This window comes from Salvelinus fontinalis, chromosome 27, assembly GCF_029448725.1.
Source record: "Salvelinus fontinalis isolate EN_2023a chromosome 27, ASM2944872v1, whole genome shotgun sequence".
In the NCBI taxonomy this organism is placed as follows: domain Eukaryota; kingdom Metazoa; phylum Chordata; class Actinopteri; order Salmoniformes; family Salmonidae; genus Salvelinus; species Salvelinus fontinalis.
The window spans coordinates 7,790,583-7,805,239 of record NC_074691.1 but is presented as its reverse complement, the minus strand read 5'-3'; the positions used below and the strand labels follow the sequence as shown (position 1 = coordinate 7,805,239).

General features: G+C 48.0%; 1 protein-coding gene across 4 annotated transcripts in view; it reads left to right on the top strand.

The window, feature by feature from the left end:
* Nucleotides 1–1,276: 1,276 nt before the first annotated feature.
* LOC129824948 (filamin-A-interacting protein 1-like) overlaps nt 1,277–14,657 on the top strand; it is a 63,611-nt gene continuing 50,230 nt past the window's right edge. For 3 of the 4 annotated variants that reach the window (XM_055884532.1, XM_055884528.1, XM_055884531.1), the window contains exon 1: nt 1,278–1,934. The gene's annotated coding sequence lies outside the window, so the exon portion shown is untranslated. Of the gene's footprint in view, nt 1,935–14,657 lie in introns of all 4 variants that reach the window. The other variant, XM_055884530.1, reaches the window with a different exon arrangement.

Here is a 14,657-nt window from a genome sequence, read left to right as displayed (position 1 = left end):
TAATGTTTTGTGTACTCAGTGTATGTCATCTACACAGAAGAATTATCTCTAACCACTAGATTACTTAATAAAATACTTAGACTTTGAAACAGTTTGGTCACTTTCACAGCCGTGTCTCAAGTGACTCATGTTATCCACAAGTGCAACACTGAATCTTAATGTGAGGACCACCATCAGCTCTGGGCTAAAAATATAGAAGGATCCATGTTTTAAAACAACAACATCTTTCACACAAACTTTATGACTTCATTGGGGCGTGTGGTTCAAGTATAATGAGTTGTGCATTAATAAGACCTCTGTGTGAACATATACTGCACATCTGTTTCCAAAGTATTGAATAGCATTAGGGGTGCGTCCCAAATGGCACCATATTCCCAATGTAGAGCACTACTTTTGACCAGGACCCATAGGGTTCTGGTCAAAAGTAGTGCACTACATAGGAAATAGGTTGCCGTTTGGGAGACAACCAGACTAGATAACATATTTCAACAAGGAGACCTAGCAACTTGTAACACCTGTCTGAAGTTCCAGCTTTCATGTGTCATTATAGAACCAACTTGATTGATTGAGCTTTAGGCTAGTTTTATTGGAAAGAGTTGCCAAACGGTTGTGATTATTCCTTTCTATATCAATGGTGACTGGTAATGCCGCTGGAGTTACTCTCACAATGAATGTTTATGTTTCTTAAATGCCATCACTTTAAAGAAAGACGTGTTGTTCAAGTGGCTCCGGTGCGAGAGCCATTGTCAATTACAGCGTGAGCAAGGTCATACACCCCTAGACAATGACATTTACAACACTTTGGTGTCAACGGAGCCTATGTTTGTCAAGGCTAGATGTCACGCTTGTAACACTACAGCAGCAGAACCCTCACAGGAGTGGATCACTGCTTCTCATTTGTAATGCTTTGTTTTGACTTGGTTTTATTGGGAACAAATGTTCTCATATTTATGGCTCTCAATAAATCATTTTTGTTTGAAAAGGTTAACTTGGCCCCTGTACGGTATCAGTGGTCGAATCCTTCCAGGGAAAAATTGCTGAGCAAGCAAATGGATGCATAAAGTGGAACCACCTTTACACAAAAACAATAAACTAACTTCTCATACTCAAATGGTTGAAGGCAAACTGGTGATCTTATATTATTTGCCTGCGATTTTCTCATTTGCTTCTTAGAAAAGATGACTGTGTATTGACTAACCAGGCAGAGACTGAGCCCTCCTTGCTAACCCTGCCTCTGCTCTGGCGGGAGTGGTAGAGCTGGACTTCCCCTGCCTGCTTCAGAGTGGGATAGTTCAGCTGTCAGAGGGGCTTGGAAAAGCTTCCCTCAATCTGCTCAGCTGCTAACAGCCATGAGTGACTGAGAACACTTGTTAAATATAGCCCAGGCAGACTCTGCTACACTCAAAGCTCTACACTCTCCTGCCCAGGAACAAAAGGGAAAAGGCAGGGTCCTGGCTACTGACAGGCTATATTCCACTTATCTACCCTCCTCTCCATCTAACTTTGGATATCTCCATTTGAAGGAAAAACGGACTTTTCAAACAAAAGCAGCTCTGACCACCTCCTCTTGCTTGCTGGTCTCTCTCTCTCTCTCTCTTTTTCTTTCTCATCCTCTCAGTTTGTGAAAGACTGCCGGCCCAAACTCCTGGAGAGGACAAAGCTTGGTGTTCATCTTCAGACGCCTCTTGCATTGCCTCTGTTGCCTTGACAGGAGAGAAGAGGAGAAACAAGTTATTAAAAGAGAAAAGTAAGAGGTGAGAGTATAGATCATCTACGTTTGATATGATGTCTCTTATTGACACACACAGTCAAGGTAACTGAAGAACATTGAGACATTGAGGAGAGACGCTTTTTACTCTGGGACTTGATTCTCAGTAACTGAGATATTCCTTTTTGACCTGTCGTCACCTGTGATGTGGTACCATTGAGAACAGGTAAGGGGAAATGATTCTGCTATTCTTCATAGATTTGAATAGCTTTTCTTTTCCTTGCAAAAATAAACTTGTATGGACTAAATGTTGGGACATTTAAATGCCCAATTATTTGGTTTCTAGTTCGTAAAATGGAGCACATTGTGGGGAAAGAACATTAGTTGCTGCCATTTGACGTCCGGTCCAGACTCAATTCAGGAAATGGTACATTAGGAGGCATTCATTGATTACATCTTTTACCAGAAGAACGCTTTAGCTCTCTCTCTAGAGGATATATTAAATGTACTAATAGCTGAGTAACAACACAGGAAACGTAGTGAAAATGATGCAATAATACAATGATAAATCAGGGTCTAACATACTGTAGTTGCTCAACTTTCTTTGGACTGTGAGATTTGTCTCTAAACATGTCAACTTGTTCACGTTGGAGGAAAGTTGAAGTTATTAACATTAAAGAATGTCTCTCTTATTAATAAGCCTGTATGGCTCTGTTGGTATGGCATGGTGCTTGCACTGCCAGGGTTGTGGGTTCAATTCCCAGGGCCACCCAAATGTAATATGTACGCAAGCATGACTGTAAGTCACTTTGGATAAAAGCGTCTGCTAAATGCCTGATATTATCACTATCATGTCTGTCCACTTTGACGTTTTCCCATGTCAAAACAATAGATGTTCCCAATGGGTTTTGTTCTGATAAGAGGTTCCATGAGAGACCTCGTCGTTTGAAGGCACACAGTAAACAGAGATGCTATCCCACCCTCTCACTGTTATTCCAGTGGTAGCCAGTAGATGTGTCCTCTGCCAGCTTGTGGTACCATACATACATACCCAGGCAGCACATGTGGGTGGCACCTTAATTGGGGAGGACTAGTTTCATGGTAATGGCTGGAGCAGAATCAGTGGAATGGTATTAAACACATGTGTTTGATACCATTCCATTTACTCCCTTCCAGCCATTATTATGAGCAGTCCTCCCCTCTGCAGCCTCCCGTGCCAGGCAGTCACATCCCTAGGGACTAGGGAACGTTCCATTAATAACTTTTTCCACTGTTTCCATTGTAAGTTATTTTTAATCCTATCAAAATATTTTTCCCTCTGTGATGATACAATAAATGTCTACTCTCCGTGTGGGTAAGGGAGGGCTTCAGTGGCGCATGCGTCATCAAGTCATTGTCATCGGCTTTAGGAACTCCACACAGCTATCCTGTGTGTTATGTGGAGGATGATCAAGGGTTAAAAAAATATACTGTCTTTTGTAATGGACAGGTCAGAGGTCAGTTTGTTTAGAAATATTTTGGACAATGCCAATAGTGTAAAGAACAACTGAAGGAATAGTGAGGTCCTGTTGCATATCAATGACCATTTCTCAAAGGGCAGTTTATACAGATATTATTCTTGGACACTTTTATACTTCCTCCTTAATCTCTATTAACAAGCCTGAATTACTTTAATGGAGTATACCTTTCTGGACAGATTATTGACAGGTTGGGTAGTTATCGGGTATTATATATGAGAAACTAAATTACTGTCTGTGGAGCCTCTCTTTTGTCCTCCCCTCCAGTCTGTAACTCAATTGATCCCACTGCATTCCCTGGTGCTCTTGTAAGTTTCTCTGGCAGCGGTTGTCTTTAAATCATTTGCTTCAGTTTGTGCCTGTGGCATTACTTCACCGGCAGCCAAGGCCCAAGTGATAAGACAGTGAACCATGAGATCACTTAGCTAATTCAGCTCAGCAATCTCCCATGGAGGGAAACAGCAGGGCCTGTCCTCATGTTTTGTTTCGTAACAACAGCACCGCTGTTCCCATGACAGCAAAATAAGGGACTAGAGAGAGATGGATTACATTTGTTTGGGTGCTTTGCCTTGTTGACGTTTTTGGGATGAGTCTTGTCCTGGAGGCAGAACTGAGCGATTTTCACTAGCTGCAAAATCTAAAATGCAGATATAGTACAAATTCATGAAAACAAAAATGTCCTTCATGGTCTTAATTTAAGGTTTGGGTTATGCATTAGGGTTAGCAGTGCGGTTAAGGTTAGGTTTAACATCAGAGTTTATGGCTGTGCCAGCTAGTGACCACTGCCGAGCTGCCTCCAGAACAAGATTCATGGCGAAAACCACTAACCTGCTTGCCAGATGATAGGACACAAAAAACACCGGCTGAGATCACAAAATATTGTGAATTAAATAATACTATATATCATCTCTATCACAGATCGTTATGTGCGCTTCATAAAAATAGTATATCAGGAAAAATGTTGAATGGAGATGACAGATAAACACGTTTGACTGAATAACCCATTGTCAGCATTATGCTGTGGGTGCTTTTACATCCCACAAAGGGTGTGTCTCTTTAAAAATGACCAAGGGTAACCATGCATTACCACTATGCTATTTAACATTCCATATCAGCCCACACTTAGTGGAATCATCCAGCCTGCACACACACTGAAGTAGAGCTGAAGGTGTGGTGCATGGGACGGACAGCATGCACACACACACACACACACACACACACACACACACACACACACACACACACACACACACACACACACACACACACACACAGTGATTTGGAGTGGTGCTGGCCTCACACAACGTCTCTGGATTATTCTCTCATTATCAGCTGGAACAGCTGCATCTGAAGCACCCCACAATCATTTCCAGCCCTTGCTATTGTACTGCCCCTAACAAGGGGAATCAAAGGATTTCAAATGATAGCTGGTCAGCTGGTTTACATAATTCAGCGTTGTAAGAGCAGATGTACTGTATGTATTTAAATCCAAATGCTCAAATGATCACCCCAAATGGAGGACCATTTGTGATGTGTTCAGAACATAACACGTCTCTCAACTCATCTTTACCGATATAAAGCCTTTAAAGTATGTTTACTGTAAGATAAGGCTGATCTACCTACAGACTGTTCTGTGAGCTGTCTTTTTTTCTAATTGCAAGAATTCTGTCTTCACCCCATTTGTCCTGACATTCCTAGATGTTATGACAGCATGTGTTTTCTGGGAAACTGATGACAAACAAATAGTTGAGTGTTTCAGGCTCAGGGAGAAAATAGTCTGTAAAAATCAAAATAATAAAACACAGTCAGCATTAATCTCTCCCCTCTCTCATAGGGTCTCAAACTCTCACACATTCTTCTCTCGCTCTCTCTGTTCTCTCTCTTCCCCTCTCTCTCTCTCTCTTCGCTGTCTCTTTGTCTCTCGCTTTATGAGGGAAGTGACTTCATCGTCATTCCACCAGAAAGGCATTTGAGACTGGCCAGCTCGAGAACTACATCTGGCTAGTGGTGTCAGTTTGCTGGATCCATAACGACTGATTAGGACTCAGCACAGAGGCTTGTGAAGATAGAAGCAAACCTGCCATGTCTTTTGCTCGTTCATTTTCACTGCTGATTGAACATGTAGGACTGAGAATTGATTCGGACTGTGAGAGTTTTGATGATGACAGGGAAGTCAAGTCACGGCCAATCTTTAAGACACCCTATTAGGCTTGGCAATGGAAATAGGACTATTGAAATAACGCCACAGTTATAACAAGTTATAGTGCTATTTAATTAAGTGTACTATATTCCATGTCCTTTAATGATAGCAATAGTTTTGAATGAAACATTTCCTTTCAGCACTGCGCCTCTTTTAGACGCACGTCACATTGTGATTTGTTATTCCGTTTTAATATCTAGCCCTAGGCTTAGGATTGACATTGCAGCTGAACCTCCTCTTTTCAAGTGAGATCCACTCATATGGCTTTAGTCCTGGATCCAGTCTGGTTTCTGAGAAGCCCTTTCCAAGGCCTGCTTTCTGCTAAAACCCTAATAAAAAAAACCTGGCCTGGCTTCTTGTTGTGTGCAACTTTGAACTTGCTCAAGAGTCCGATTTCTATTTTTATACCAGCGTTCACATGAACCTTGCTGCTCACTCATTTGTCTGACTTCAGATACCCTTGTAAGGTGGCAGATAATGATGTCATGTAGTGTTGCCAAAGGATGTGGGTCACTAACTCAAATGTAAAGACACTAAACCCCTCTACTGTATGAATCTCAGGTGTCCCTTCCACGACTCAGACTACCAGATAGTCTTGAATGAGCACTGTATAATGCAGCTATCTTGACAACCCAGACATTTTAGGAACCATTTAATCTTCCTATTTGATTTTCTGATAAAAGTAAAGAATATATTCCAATCCAGCGTTGGAAGCCGTACATATCATTTTAGAGGTATATGTATGAGTGTGTGTGGGGGTCCAACACTAGCAGGTGGGTTCTACATGTGCCACGGGCCAGGGGGGAAGTTGTCAGTAACGAGGTTACATTAAGATTGCTATATTTATGTCATCTGCATGAAATACTACAGATTGGAACCCGACACAGTGATATTCCACTCTCGGCTGTATACGTACATCAGCACTTGGGGTAGTAAATGTTTGATATTAATAGTGGACGTTGTGCAGTACAGTGAGGTCTGCAATATTACATTTACACAGTGGTAAGATGTCCTTAGAGGTTTAGTCAAATGTACATCAGTGGTCTGGAATGTTTTATTTGGTGTTGGAGCTAGGAACACAAGCATTTCGCTACCCCCGCAATAACATCTGCTTAATATGTGTATGTGACCAATAAAATTGGATTGGATTTGATTTGAAAGTTATAGCCTCTGTGAATAGAACTGCATAGCCATCTGGTTATATGCATCTGTTTAGGTTACATGTACTGTATCGTTTACTGCTATGGTTTGTTTTGTGGAATAACACCAAATTAAACATTCCCGACCACTGATGTACATTTGACTAAACCTCTATGGACATCTTACCGCTGTGTAAATGTAATATTACAGACCTCACTGTACTGTACAACGTCCACTATTAATATCAAACATTTACTGCCCCAAGTGCTGAGGTACGTATACAGCCGAGAGTGGAATATCACTGTGTCGGGTTCCAATCTGTAGTATTTCATGCAGATGACATAAATATAGCAATCTTAATGTAACCTCGTTACTGACAACTTCCCCCCTCGCCCGTGGCACATGTAGAACCCACCTGCTAGTGTTGGACCCCCACACACACTCATACATATACCTGTAAAAGCTGTTGCTCTCCTCATCCTCGGATGAGGTGAGGAGAGAAGGATCTTCAGACCAAAACGCAGCTTGTGGGAAATAAGCCATCTTTTTATTTATAAACGAAAAAACTGAATAAAGATGGCAACACGAAAACAAACACTTTAACAAACTTACAAAACAACAAACACGACGTAGAACGAAACCTGAACATAAACTCACATCACTAACGTAAACTCACGGACAGGAACGTTACATCAAAACGCACGAACAGCCAAACAGTCCCGTATGTGAATATACATCACAGGAGACAATCACCCACAAACAAACAGTGAGAACGCCCTACCTAAATATGACTCTTAATTAGAGGAAAACGCAAACCACCTGCCTCTAATTAAGAGCCATACCAGGCACCCAAAACCAACATAGAAACAGATAACATAGACTGCCCACCCAAAACTAACGCCCTGACCAATTACACATACAAAAACAACATAAAACTGGTCAGGACCGTTACATAACCCCCCCCTCAAGGTGCGAACGCCGAGCGCACCAGCACAAAGTCCAGGGGAGGGTCTGGGTGGGCAGTTGACCACGGTGGTGGCTCCGGCTCTGGACGCTGTCCCCACACCACCATAGTCACCCAACGCTTCTGTCTACCCCTCCTAATGACCACCCTAAAACTTACATCCCCTAAATAAACATCCAGCACCAGGACAAAGGGCAGCACCGTAACAAGGGGCAGCACCGGAACAAGGGGCAGCACCGGGACAAGGGACAGCACCGGGACAATGGGCAGCACCGGGACAATGGGCAGCACCTGGACAAGGGGCAGCACCAGGATAAGGGGCAGCACCGGGATAAGGGGCAGCACCGGGACAAGGGGCAGCACCGGGACAAGGGGCAGCACCGGGACAAGGGGCAGCACCGGGACAAGGGGCAGCACCGGGACAAGGGGCAACACCGGGACAAGGGGCAACACCGGGACAAGGGGCAGGTCCCGGCTGATAAACTCTGGCAGATCCTGGCTGAGGGACTCTGGCAGGTCTATGCAGGCTGACGGCTCTCGACGCTCATGGCAGGCTGACGGCTCTCGACGCTCATGGCAGGCTGACGGCTCTCGACGCTCATGGCAGGCTGACGGCTCTCGACGCTCATGGCAGGCTGACGGCTCTCGACGCTCATGGCAGGCTGACGGATCTGGCTGCTCATGGCTAGCTGACGGATCTGGCTGCTCATGGCTGGCTGACGGATCTGGCTGCTCATGGCTAGCTGACGGATCTGGCTGCTCATGGCTAGCTGACGGATCTGGCTGCTCATGGCTAGCTGACGGATCTGGCTGCTCATGGCTAGCTGACGGATCTGGCTGCTCAAGGCTAGCTGACGGATCTGGCTGCTCATGGCTAGCTGACGGATCTGGCTGCTCATGGCTGGCTGGCGGCTCTGGCAGATCCTGTCTGGTTGGCGGCTCTGGCAGATCCTGTCTGGTTGGCGGCTCTGGCAGATCCTGTCTGGTTGGCGGCTCTGGCAGATCCTGTCTGGTTGGCGGCTCTGGCAGATCCTGTCTGGTTGGCGGCTCTGGCAGATCCTGTCTGGTTGGCGGCTCTGGCAGATCCTGTCTGACGGACGGCTCTAGCGGCTCCTGTCTGGCTGGCGGCTCTAGCGGCTCCTGTCTGGCGGACGGCTCAGTAGGCTCATGGCAGACGGGCGGCTTTGCAGGCTCATGGCAGACGGGCGGCTTTGCAGGCTCATGGCAGACGGATGGCTCAGATGGCGCTGGGGAGACGGATGGCTCAGATGGCGCTGGGGAGACGGATGGCTCAGATGGCGCTGGGGAGACGGATGGCTCAGATGGCGCTGGGGAGACGGATGGCTCAGATGGCGCTGGGGAGACGGATGGCTCTGGCCGGATACGGCACACTGTAGACCTGGTGCGTGGTGCCGGAACTGGAGGCACCGTGCTAATGATAAGCACCTTCCTACTAGTGCGGGGAGCAAGGACAGGGCACACTGCATTCTCAAAGCCCACTCTATACCTGATGCGAGGTACCGGCACTGGTGACACCGGGCTGAGGACAAGCACATCAGGATTAGTAGGGGGAGAAGATACAGTGTGTTCAGGGCTCTGGAGACGCACAGGTGGCTTAGTGCGTGGTGCCGGAACTGGAGGCACCGGGCTAGATACACGCACTACAGGGAGAGTGCGTGGAGGAGGAACAGGGCTCAGGATACGCACTGGTAGCCTAGTGCGTAGTGTAGACACTGTAGGTACTAGGCTGGGGCGGGTAGGTGGCGCCGGAAATACCGGACCGTGGAGGCGTACTGGCACTCTTGAGCATTGAGCCTGCCCAACCTTACCTGGTTGAATGCTCCCGGTTGCCCGACCAGTGCGGGGAGGTGGAATAACCCGCACCGGGCTATGTAGGCGAACCGGGGAAACCATGCGTAAGGCAGGTGCCATGTATGCCGGCCCGAGGAGACGCACTGGAGACCAGACGCGTTGAGCCGGCCTCATGACACCTGGCTCAATACCCAATCTAGCCCTACCAGTGCGGGGAGGTGGAATAACCCGCACTGGGCTATGCACTCGTACAGGAGACACCGTGCGCTCTACTGCGTAACACGGCGCCTGCCCGTACTCCCGCTCTCCACGGTAAGCCTGGGAAGTGGGCGCAGGTCTCCTACCTGCCCTTGGCCCACTACCTCCTAGCCCCCCCCCAAGAAATTTTTGGGAATTACTTACGGGCTTTTTGGGCTTCCGTGCCAGACGCGTTCCCTCATAGCTCCGGTTCCTCTCTCCGGTAGCCTCTGCTCTCCTCAGTGCCTCCAGCTGTTCCCATGGGAGGCGATCTCTACCAGCCAGGATCTCCTCCCATGTGTAGACACCTTTTCCTTCCAATAAATCGTCCCATGTCCATTGCTCCTTCTTCTCCTGTCCCTTACTCCGTTTATTTTTCCCTTGCCGCTTGGTCTTAGCGTGGTGGGTGATTCTGTAAAAGCTGTCGCTCTCCTCATCCTCGGATGAGGTGAGGAGAGAAGGATCTTCAGACCAAAACGCAGCTTGTGGGAAATAAGCCATCTTTTTATTTATAAACGAAAAAACTGAATAAAGATGGCAACACGAAAACAAACACTTTAACAAACTTACAAAACAACAAACACGACGTAGAACGAAACCTGAACATAAACTCACATCACTAACGTAAACTCACGGACAGGAACGTTACATCAAAACGCACGAACAGCCAAACAGTCCCGTATGTGAATATACATCACAGGAGACAATCACCCACAAACAAACAGTGAGAACGCCCTACCTAAATATGACTCTTAATTAGAGGAAAACGCAAACCACCTGCCTCTAATTAAGAGCCATACCAGGCACCCAAAACCAACATAGAAACAGATAACATAGACTGCCCACCCAAAACTAACGCCCTGACCAATTACACATACAAAAACAACATAAAACTGGTCAGGACCGTTACATAACCCCCCCCTCAAGGTGCGAACGCCGAGCGCACCAGCACAAAGTCCAGGGGAGGGTCTGGGTGGGCAGTTGACCACGGTGGTGGCTCCGGCTCTGGACGCTGTCCCCACACCACCATAGTCACCCAACGCTTCTGTCTACCCCTCCTAATGACCACCCTAAAACTTACATCCCCTAAATAAACATCCAGCACCAGGACAAAGGGCAGCACCGTAACAAGGGGCAGCACCGGAACAAGGGGCAGCACCGGGACAAGGGACAGCACCGGGACAATGGGCAGCACCGGGACAATGGGCAGCACCTGGACAAGGGGCAGCACCAGGATAAGGGGCAGCACCGGGATAAGGGGCAGCACCGGGACAAGGGGCAGCACCGGGACAAGGGGCAGCACCGGGACAAGGGGCAGCACCGGGACAAGGGGCAGCACCGGGACAAGGGGCAACACCGGGACAAGGGGCAGGTCCCGGCTGATAAACTCTGGCAGATCCTGGCTGAGGGACTCTGGCAGGTCTATGCAGGCTGACGGCTCTCGACGCTCATGGCAGGCTGACGGCTCTCGACGCTCATGGCAGGCTGACGGCTCTCGACGCTCATGGCAGGCTGACGGCTCTCGACGCTCATGGCAGGCTGACGGCTCTCGACGCTCATGGCAGGCTGACGGATCTGGCTGCTCATGGCTAGCTGACGGATCTGGCTGCTCATGGCTGGCTGACGGATCTGGCTGCTCATGGCTAGCTGACGGATCTGGCTGCTCATGGCTAGCTGACGGATCTGGCTGCTCATGGCTAGCTGACGGATCTGGCTGCTCATGGCTAGCTGACGGATCTGGCTGCTCAAGGCTAGCTGACGGATCTGGCTGCTCATGGCTAGCTGACGGATCTGGCTGCTCATGGCTGGCTGGCGGCTCTGGCAGATCCTGTCTGGTTGGCGGCTCTGGCAGATCCTGTCTGGTTGGCGGCTCTGGCAGATCCTGTCTGGTTGGCGGCTCTGGCAGATCCTGTCTGGTTGGCGGCTCTGGCAGATCCTGTCTGGTTGGCGGCTCTGGCAGATCCTGTCTGGTTGGCGGCTCTGGCAGATCCTGTCTGACGGACGGCTCTAGCGGCTCCTGTCTGGCTGGCGGCTCTAGCGGCTCCTGTCTGGCGGACGGCTCAGTAGGCTCATGGCAGACGGGCGGCTTTGCAGGCTCATGGCAGACGGGCGGCTTTGCAGGCTCATGGCAGACGGATGGCTCAGATGGCGCTGGGGAGACGGATGGCTCAGATGGCGCTGGGGAGACGGATGGCTCAGATGGCGCTGGGGAGACGGATGGCTCAGATGGCGCTGGGGAGACGGATGGCTCAGATGGCGCTGGGGAGACGGATGGCTCTGGCCGGATACGGCACACTGTAGACCTGGTGCGTGGTGCCGGAACTGGAGGCACCGTGCTAATGATAAGCACCTTCCTACTAGTGCGGGGAGCAAGGACAGGGCACACTGCATTCTCAAAGCCCACTCTATACCTGATGCGAGGTACCGGCACTGGTGACACCGGGCTGAGGACAAGCACATCAGGATTAGTAGGGGGAGAAGATACAGTGTGTTCAGGGCTCTGGAGACGCACAGGTGGCTTAGTGCGTGGTGCCGGAACTGGAGGCACCGGGCTAGATACACGCACTACAGGGAGAGTGCGTGGAGGAGGAACAGGGCTCAGGATACGCACTGGTAGCCTAGTGCGTAGTGTAGACACTGTAGGTACTAGGCTGGGGCGGGTAGGTGGCGCCGGAAATACCGGACCGTGGAGGCGTACTGGCACTCTTGAGCATTGAGCCTGCCCAACCTTACCTGGTTGAATGCTCCCGGTTGCCCGACCAGTGCGGGGAGGTGGAATAACCCGCACCGGGCTATGTAGGCGAACCGGGGAAACCATGCGTAAGGCAGGTGCCATGTATGCCGGCCCGAGGAGACGCACTGGAGACCAGACGCGTTGAGCCGGCCTCATGACACCTGGCTCAATACCCAATCTAGCCCTACCAGTGCGGGGAGGTGGAATAACCCGCACTGGGCTATGCACTCGTACAGGAGACACCGTGCGCTCTACTGCGTAACACGGCGCCTGCCCGTACTCCCGCTCTCCACGGTAAGCCTGGGAAGTGGGCGCAGGTCTCCTACCTGCCCTTGGCCCACTACCTCCTAGCCCCCCCCCCCAAGAAATTTTTGGGAATTACTTACGGGCTTTTTGGGCTTCCGTGCCAGACGCGTTCCCTCATAGCTCCGGTTCCTCTCTCCGGTAGCCTCTGCTCTCCTCAGTGCCTCCAGCTGTTCCCATGGGAGGCGATCTCTACCAGCCAGGATCTCCTCCCATGTGTAGACACCTTTTCCTTCCAATAAATCGTCCCATGTCCATTGCTCCTTCTTCTCCTGTCCCTTACTCCGTTTATTTTTCCCTTGCCGCTTGGTCGTAGCGTGGTGGGTGATTCTGTAAAAGCTGTCGCTCTCCTCATCCTCGGATGAGGTGAGGAGAGAAGGATCTTCAGACCAAAACGCAGCTTGTGGGAAATAAGCCATCTTTTTATTTATAAACGAAAAAACTGAATAAAGATGGCAACACGAAAACAAACACTTTAACAAACTTACAAAACAACAAACACGACGTAGAACGAAACCTGAACATAAACTCACATCACTAACGTAAACTCACGGACAGGAACGTTACATCAAAACGCACGAACAGCCAAACAGTCCCGTATGTGAATATACATCGACAACACGAAAGACATCACAGGAGACAATCACCCACAAACAAACAGTGAGAACGCCCTACCTAAATATGACTCTTAATTAGAGGAAAACGCAAACCACCTGCCTCTAATTAAGAGCCATACCAGGCACCCAAAACCAACATAGAAACAGATAACATAGACTGCCCACCCAAAACTAACGCCCTGACCAATTACACATACAAAAACAACATAAAACTGGTCAGGACCGTTACAATACCTCTAAAATGATATGTACAGCTTCCAACGCTGGATTGGAATATATTCTTTACTTTTATCAGAAAATCAAATAGGAAGATTAAATGGTTCCTAAAATGTCTGGGTTGTCAAGATAGCTGTCTTATACAGTGCTCATTCAAGTCTATCTGGTAGTCTGAGTCATGGAAGAGACTCCTGTGATTCATAGACTAGAGGGGTTTTGTGTCTTTACTTTTGAGTCAGTGACCCACAAAAATATTGTGATCAGATTACAGATACTTTTTCAAAACTAGATGATTACTTCGGGGATTACTTTTCAATTCAGAAAGGATATTTGCGAAATAAAATCTTCTCAAGGACATTCAAATCAGCATAGAAAAAAGGCGCAAATTTAAATTTGTTCAACGTGAGCGAGTCTGACTTAAGTCAGAGACCGCTTTGATGACACACCAAATGTGTTTGATGGATCGCGGGAAAAGAGCAGGAATAGGCTTTTGTAGGCTACAGTCCAAGCTACAGTGCCTTTTCCAATTTTGTTGCATTACAACCTGTAATTTAAATGGATTTTTATTTGGATTTCATGTAATGGACATACACAAAATAGTCCAAATTGGTGAAGTAAAATTTTAAAATAACTTGTTTAAAAAAATTATTTAAAAACAAAAACTGAAAAGTGGTGTGTGCATATGTATTCACCCCCTTTGATATGAAGCCCCTAAATAATATCCAAGCAACCAATTACCTTCAGAAGTCACGTAATTAGTTAAATAAAGTCCACCTGTGTGAAATCTAAGTGTCACATGATCTGTCACATGATCTCAGTATATATACACCTGTTCTGAAAGGCCCCAGAGTTTGCAACACCACTAAGCAAGGGACACCACCAAGCAAGCAGCACTATAAAGACCAAGGAGCTCTCCAAACAGGTCAGGGACAAAGTTGTGGAGAAGTACAGGTCAGGGTTGGGTTATAGAATATATCAGAAACTTTGAACATCCCACGGAACACCATTAAATCCATTATTAAAAAATGGAAAGAATATGGCACCACAACAAACCTGCCAAGAGAGGGCCACCCACCAAAACTCATGGACCAGGCAAGGAAGGCATTAATCAGAGGCAACAAAGAGACCAAAGATAACCCTGAAGGAGCTGCAAAGCTCCTCAGCGGAGATTGGAGTATCTGTCCATCTCTATCTGACCACTTTAAGCCG